Source organism: Triticum dicoccoides, chromosome 6B (genome assembly GCF_002162155.2).
Source record: "Triticum dicoccoides isolate Atlit2015 ecotype Zavitan chromosome 6B, WEW_v2.0, whole genome shotgun sequence".
Lineage (NCBI taxonomy): Eukaryota > Viridiplantae > Streptophyta > Magnoliopsida > Poales > Poaceae > Triticum > Triticum dicoccoides.
Window position 1 is genome coordinate 283,463,228 of NC_041391.1, and position 7,781 is coordinate 283,471,008.

A 7,781-nucleotide genomic window follows, 5' to 3' on the forward strand; every position below is an offset into this window, starting at 1 on the left:
GACCGAGGTCCTCGCAGCCGAAGAGTATAAACTCGAACGCCCCTCCAAAAGTTACCCAAGACGCAAGTTGCTCCCCTGATTAGAGGAGGAAGCATACGTACCTCCATCACCAGCGCACGATATGGCTGACTGACCACCCCGTGGTCGTGACAGAGAGGCATCCAGGCCTCCAGCCAAGACCGTAACCCGGCATCGCTCCAAAAGTACGAAGCCAAGAGGGAACGCGCCGGACTTGCGAGACATATTGGAGGACAAAGCAAGGCAATCCAGATCCATCTACGGATCACGTGGGCGCCCCACGACCCATGACGAATACCGTCGCGCTGGATACAATAACCCCGGCCGGGCCGAACACAGCAGACAGCGCTCTCTCGAGCTGCGTCGCGATATTGCTCAATACAGAGGCGCCGCACACCCGCTATGCTTCACTGACGAAGTAATGGATCATCAGATCCCCGAAGGGTTTAAACCCGTAAACATCGAATCTTACGATGGCACAACAGACCCCGCGGTTTGGATCGAAGACTATCTTCTCCACATCCATATGGCCCGCGGCGACGATCTCCATGCCATCAAGTATCTCCCACTCAAGCTTAAAGGACCAGCTCGGCATTGGCTAAACAGCTTGCCCGCAGAGTCAATTGGGTGCTGGGAAGACCTGGAAGCCGCATTCCTCGACAACTTCCAGGGCACGTATGTGCGACCACCAGACGCCGATGACCTAAGCCACATTATTCAGCAGCCAGACGAATCGGCCAGACAATTCTGGACACGGTTCTTGACAAAGAAAAACCAAATCGTCGACTGTCCGGATGCAGAGGCCCTTGCAGCCTTCAAACATAACATCCGGGACGAATGGCTAGCCCGGCACCTGGGGCAGGAAAAGCCGAAATCCATGGCAGCCCTCACATCGTTAATGACCCGCTTTTGCGCGGGAGAGGACAGCTGGCTAGCCCGCAGCAACAATCTCCATAAAAATTCTGGTTGTCCGGATACTAAGGACAACAACGGCAGGTCACGTCGAAACAAAAACAAATGCCACATTAACGGCGACGATAAGGAGGATACGGCAGTCAACGCCGGATTCCGAGGCTCTAAACCCGGTCAGCGGAAGAAGCCATTCAAAAGAACCACTCCGGGTCCGTCCAATCTGGACCGAATACTCGACCGCTTATGCCAGATACATGGCACCTCTGAAAAGCCAGCTAACCACACTAATAGAGATTGTTGGGTGTTTAAGCAGGCCGGCAAGTTAATTGCCGAAAACAACGACAAGGGGCTAAACAGCGACGACGAGGAAGAGACCCGACCACCGAACAATAGAGGACAGAAGGGTTTTCGCCCACAAGTGCGGACGGTGAATATGATATACGTGACCCACATACCCAAGAGGGAGAGGAAACGTGCACTAAGGGACGTCTATGCGATGGAGCCAGTCGCCCCGAAGTTCAATCCATGGTCCTCTTGTCCGATCACTTTCGATCGAAGAGACCATCCGACCAGCATATGCCATGGCGGATTCTCCGCATTGGTTTTAGACCCAATCATCGATGGATTTCACCTCACGAGAGTCCTGATGGACGGCGGCACTAGCCTGAACCTGCTTTATCAGGATAAAGTGCGCAAAATGGGCATAGACCCATAAAGGATTAAACCTACAAAGACAACCTTTAAAGGTGTCATACCAGGAGTGGAAGCCAACTGTACAGGCTCAGTCACACTGGAAGTGGTCTTCGGATCCCTGGATAATTTCCGGAGCGAAGAGTTAATCTTCGACATAGTCCCGTTTCGCAGCGGCTATCACGCTCTGCTCGTACGAACCGCGTTTGCAAAATTCAACACGGTGCCGCATTATGCATACCTAAAGCTCAAGATGCCAGGACCTCGCGGAGTCATCACGGTCAATGGGAATACAGAACGCTCCCTCCGAATGGAGGAACATACAGCGGCTCTCGCGGCAGAAGTACAGAGTAGCCTCTTAAGGCAATTCTCCAGTCCGGCCGTTAAACAGCCGGATACAGCAAAACGCGCCCGAAGCAATACCAACCAAGACCACCTGGCGCGATCAGAGCATGCGTAGCAATGCGGCCCCAACCCTCGCCCGTGCATGATCGCAATAATAACACTCCGCGTACATCATTACGCTTTGGAGATACCATGGGCACAGGGGAGGGGGCACGATCGCAACGGACCCAGAGTGCGGTTCGACCACACCGGGGGCTCGCAAGTGTGCCCCCTTTTATTTATATATATATATATATATATATATATATATATATATATATTATTTTTCTTCTTTTATGAACACAGGACTCTGTTAACCAGAAGCCCTGTCCGGCGGCGAACCTGCCGAACTCACGATGCAACAGTCAGGGACTAAAGAAGGCTGCGATGAACACTCATGTGGTCTCAATTACGAGCATTAAATTCGATTATATACACCAAGTCTGCAGCTCATCCCTGGAGGGGGACATGTTTACTTAGTCCAAATCCCTTGCTTACCGCACTATTTGTATCAGTCCGCTCTACTAGCAGACTTTCTTTCATAAATAATGCAGCACCTTTTTGATCGCAATTGCATTACCTTTTATATATATATATGCTCATTATATGACATCTTGCGCCCATATATTTTGGTACGGCCTAATACACCGGGGGCTTATGTTCCCCACTCTATGGTGTGATAAGTCTGAACACTTTCACAAGTGCGGCACCCCAAACTTATAGCATTATATGAATCGGCTCTGAATCATGTCTTGGGTCAATAGTTGGGTTTGCCCGGCTCCCACGTTTTGGTGCCTTACGTTCCGTTCTGTCGGCTAAGGTGGCACTGGGAGAACCACTGCGATTGCGCCCCGGTTGAGCCAGGCGAGCGCCTCAGTGGAGAAAGCTAAAACTGACTGGCATGATAAGGCAAGAGACTAGTCGCTGTTCGAGAGGTTTTTTCGGGTCCTTAAAGACTCACGCCGCTTCGAGCAAAGTTCCGGACAATGTCCGATGAAGGCGTGGGTAGCGCCCCGGATTCGGTCTTCCGAATACCAGGGGCTTCGCCGAAATTTAAAATTATAGAATTCTATGGCTAAGTGAGAGTGTTCAAGCATTATAAGTCCGGTTGCCTTGTTCGTTGTGTTGAGCGCCTCCCTCGACGGACCCAACAATGGGAACAAGAGTGCTCAAGTTTATCCCGAACACCCCAGCACTCGTGGCTTGGGGGCTGAAGCCAACGACTTGCCATCTCTCAGATTTTATAAACGGCCGCACAGAAGGTAATATTTTAAATTAAACAAGCGTTGCTTAACGCGCACATGAACAAAGTTTCAGCGCGCAGGATAATACATAGCAAATTCACTCAAAGTTTACATTTCTGGGGCACTCATCCACAATATTGCGGGCTCCCTTCAGGACAGTTTTATAATACATTTCGGGCGTACGATACTCCTTGCCCGGCGGCGGTGGGTCCGTGAGAAGCTTCTCCGCATCCAACCTGCCCCATTGCACCTTTGTGCGGGCGAGGGCCCGGCGAGCGCCTTCAATACAGGCGGAGCGCTTGATGACATCCACCCAAGGGCATGCATCCACCAGCCGCCGCACGAGGCCAAAGTAGCTCCCAGGCATGGCCTGTACAGGCCATAGCCGGACTATAAGGCCCTTCATGGCCTCTTCAGCTACCTTGTGGAGTTCGACCAGCTGCTTCAGCTGGTCGCTTGGGGGCACCGAGTGTCCGGCCTCAGCATACTGAGACCAGAAGACTTTTTCCATCGAGCTCCCCTCCTCGCCACGATAGAATGCGGCGGCATCGGACGCACTACGCAGCAGATCTGCAAACGCCCCTGGAGAGCTCCGAATGCGGGTAAGTGTCAGGTATTTTACATTAACATGCTTGCTTTGCATAAAAATGCCTTACCCGCCGCTATTTTCTTTATATCTTCAACCTCCTGAAGGGCCTTATGGGCCTCGGCCTTGGCGGACTTGGCACTTTCGAGAGCCGAGGCAAGCTCGGACTCTCGAGTCTTGGAGTCACGCTCCAAACTCTCATGCTTTTCCATGAGAGCCTGGAGCTCTTGCCGAACTTCCGCCACCCGTGCCTCCTGCTTTTCTCGCTCTGCCCGTTCTGCGGCCGCATTGTGTTCGGCCGCGGACACAGCATCCTTCAGGGCTGCCACCTCGTTAGTGGCCCCTGCAATACACATATTATCCTTGTTAATTTTATTGCAACCAAAATCCTTTTCTGTAAGGTACCTATTCAAAGTGGTGTTACTCACCTTCTTTGTCCTTGAGCTGCTTCTTCGCATTGCTGAGCTCTCGCTCGGACCGGTCGAGATCTTGCTTTAGCACATCGACCTCCGCCGTTAATGCGGCAGAGGCCAGCAGCGCAGCCTGCAAACTCATATTGACATATTTTTAGCAACCCTGTGCATATCTTGTTAGATCCTCGGTCCGGCTTTTCTTTCCGAACACCGAACTGAGCATCAGGGGCTACTGTCTATGCGGTATTACATTACATAATTTTAACTTCTTACCTCAAAGCCTGTTAAAAGGCTACTGCAGGCTTTGGTCAGCCCGCTTTTGGCGAGCTGAACCTTTTGAATCACCGCACTCATGATAGTGCGGTGTTCTTCCTCGATGGAAGCGCCTTTAAGCGCCTCCAACAAGTTATCCGGCGCCTCCGGTTGGACGGAGGCCGCCGGTGTCACGGTCTTGCCCTTCTTTCAAAGGGGCCGCTTGCCGGACTCTGGAACCACTGCGGGTTCCGATGTAGAGTCCGGCGCAAAGTCCGGGAGGCTGCCTGACGGCGCCTCCGGAGCCTCCTCCTGATGGGTCCCTCTCTGGGATCCCACCTCGGCGTCCTCGTTGGCGCGTGGGGTAGAGGCAGTCGGAAGTGAATTCACATCCGACGAGGCCAACGACCCGCTCGATGAGTCGGGGAGATCGTCATCGGCCGGACTACGGACAGAACGCGGCGTTAGAAGGACACTACGCGACATAAAATATATTGCATAACAAGGATCCGGATACTTACGATCTCGCCGGACGCCTGGCCCTTGGAGGCCACTCATCCTCGCCAACGCTGGTGTTGGCGAAACTGTCCGGGGGGATAGTTCTCCCCCTTTTGGACCCTTCGGCCTCCCCTATTGGGGAAGCCTTCCTCTTCTTCTCTCCCCCCTCCGGGAGAGAGTACTCCTCCTCCTCCTCGTCTTCGGGGAGGAGTCCGCGTCGTCGTCAGACGCCTGATTGCGGGAACTCTTTCGAGTCCCCGCGGCCACCTTCTTGGCCTTCTTCTCCGGCACCACGTGCGGTGCCGGAACCAGCAGCCCTGCTAAACGGGCGTCCACTGGGTCTTCTGGCATGGGAGCCGGGCTGATAAGCAGCTTGGCCTTCTCCATCCATTCCTGTCAAAGGAGGAGACAGAATGAAACCCCTCTAGAATCAATTTGATTATCACAAGTGTCCCGTAATGGGGTTGAATCACTTACCTCGTCAGTTGGATGCTGCGAGTTGAATCCGTGATCTTCCGTCGCGGATGCGGGGGCTTCGGCGCCCTTAAACAGCACCCTCCAGGCGCCTTCGTATGTCGTATCGAAGAGCCCGCTCAGCGCCTGGTGCTGTTCCGAATTGAACTCCCACAGATTAAATGCCCGTTCTTGGCATGGGAGAATCCGGCGGATGAGCATGACTTGGACCACGTCGACGAGCCTGAGCTTATTGCTCACCAGCTTCTGGATGCAGGCTCAGAGTCCCGTCACCTCCATCGGATTGCCCCATTGCAAGCCCTTCTCTTTCCAGGAGGTGAGCTGCGTGGGGATGCCAGATCTAAACTCGGGGGTCGCTGCCCATGTGGGCTTGCGCGGCTCGGTGATGTAGAACCACCCCGATTGCCACCCCTTGACGGAGTCCACGAAGGCCCCTTCGAGCCAAAGGACGTTGGGTAGTTTACCCAACATGGCGCCTCCTCATTCCGCTTAAATGCCCTTCACAACCTTCGGCTTGACGTTGAAGGTCTTGAGCCACAGGCCGAAGTGGGGTCGGATGCAGAGGAAGGCCTCGCACACGACGATGAACGCCGAGATGTTGAGGATGAAGTTCGGCGCCAGATCGTGGAAATCTAGGCCGTAATAGAACATGAGCCCCCGGACGAATGGATGGAGCGGAAAGCCCAGTCCACGGAGGAAGTGGGGAAGGAAGACAACCCTCTCATGGGGCCCAGGGGTAGGGATGAGCTGCCCCTCGTCGGGCAGCCGATGCGCGATATCGCCGGAAAGATATCCGGCGTTGCGCAGTTTGGTGATGTGCTCCTCCTTAACGGTGGAGGCCCACCATTTGCCTCCCGCTCCGGACATATTCGGAGAAGGTCAAGGCGAGATGCGCGAGCTTGGGCGTTGGAGCTTGAGTGCGCGGAGACGAATAAGCAAAGGAGGAAGAAGGCGTAGGTGGGAAGGTTAATCCTTATCCCTTATATATAGGCGGACGAAACTGTGCGTCCCCCACCGGCCTGGTAAAACTCGCTTATCTCCCAAGCGCCACCATCAATGGCGCGGTTGGGTTACCCACGTCCGTATTGATGAGAATCCCGGAATAAGGGGAACACGATCTCTGCTTCGACAAGACGTGCCAAGGAAACCGCTTCGCTAAACGTGCTGAGGTGGTATAGTAAAAAATGATTCAAATAGTGGCTTGGTAGCGGTGTGATGTCACGCCGCATAATACGTCAGCAGATTGAACTAAGTGTACATTTTATTCTCTCTACGGTGGAATGTGGAATTTATTTTGCAGAGCCGGACACTATCCTGGTGTTCATGATCTTCTCTGGATTATTCAAGGGAGGAACCCGCCTTACAATGCCGAACATTATGCGCGCCGGACTTATCGTCATTGAAGCCTGGTTCAGGGGCTACTGAGGGAGTCCTGGACTAGGGGGTGTCCGGACAGTCGGACTATCATCGTCCGCCGGACTCCAAGACTACGAAGATACAACATTGAAGACTCTGTCCCGTGTCCGGATGGGACTTTCCTTGGCGTGGAAGGCAAGCTTGGCGATACGGATATGTAGATCTCCTACCATTGTAACCGACTCTGTGTAACCCTAGCCCTCCTCCGGTGTCTATATAAACCGGAGGGCTTTAGTCCGTAGGACAACATACATTACAACAATCATACCATAGGCTAGCTTCTAGGGTTTAGCCTCCTTGATCTCGTGGTAGATCCACTCTTGTACTACCCATATCATCAATATTAATCAAGCAGGACGTAGGGTTTTACCTCCATCGAGAGGGCCCGAACCTGGGTAAAAACATTGTGTCCCTCGTCTCCTGTTACCATCCGCCTAGACGCACAGTTTGGGACCCCCTACCCGAGATCCGCCGGTTTTGACACCGACATGTAGTTATCGAACCCGAGACCTCAAGTTTTTTTTTGAGTGGAACCCGAGACCTCAAGTTTGATGAGCGAACAGGCTAACCAGCTACACAACCCTCCCGGTTATGTTCAACAAGAGGAAAATAACCTTTTATACATTCCTGCATTCGTGTGACAAGCATGCCGTGTTTTTTTGTGTGTGTGGGAGTCATTGGGATTTAAATCATAATCGTGTCATGTGGCTTTGATGGTAATACTATCCACAGTGGTGCAGAAATAATGCAGCCTTAGTCACCTTACCTCTCTCCACGTAGTACGTTGGGTCCCATCAGTCAGAGGGTGAAACAAACAAATTAATAAGAAAAATTAAAAGCGCCAGCGGTGTATCTTACCTCACACATCTCGCTACTGCTCGGGAACACTGTCCA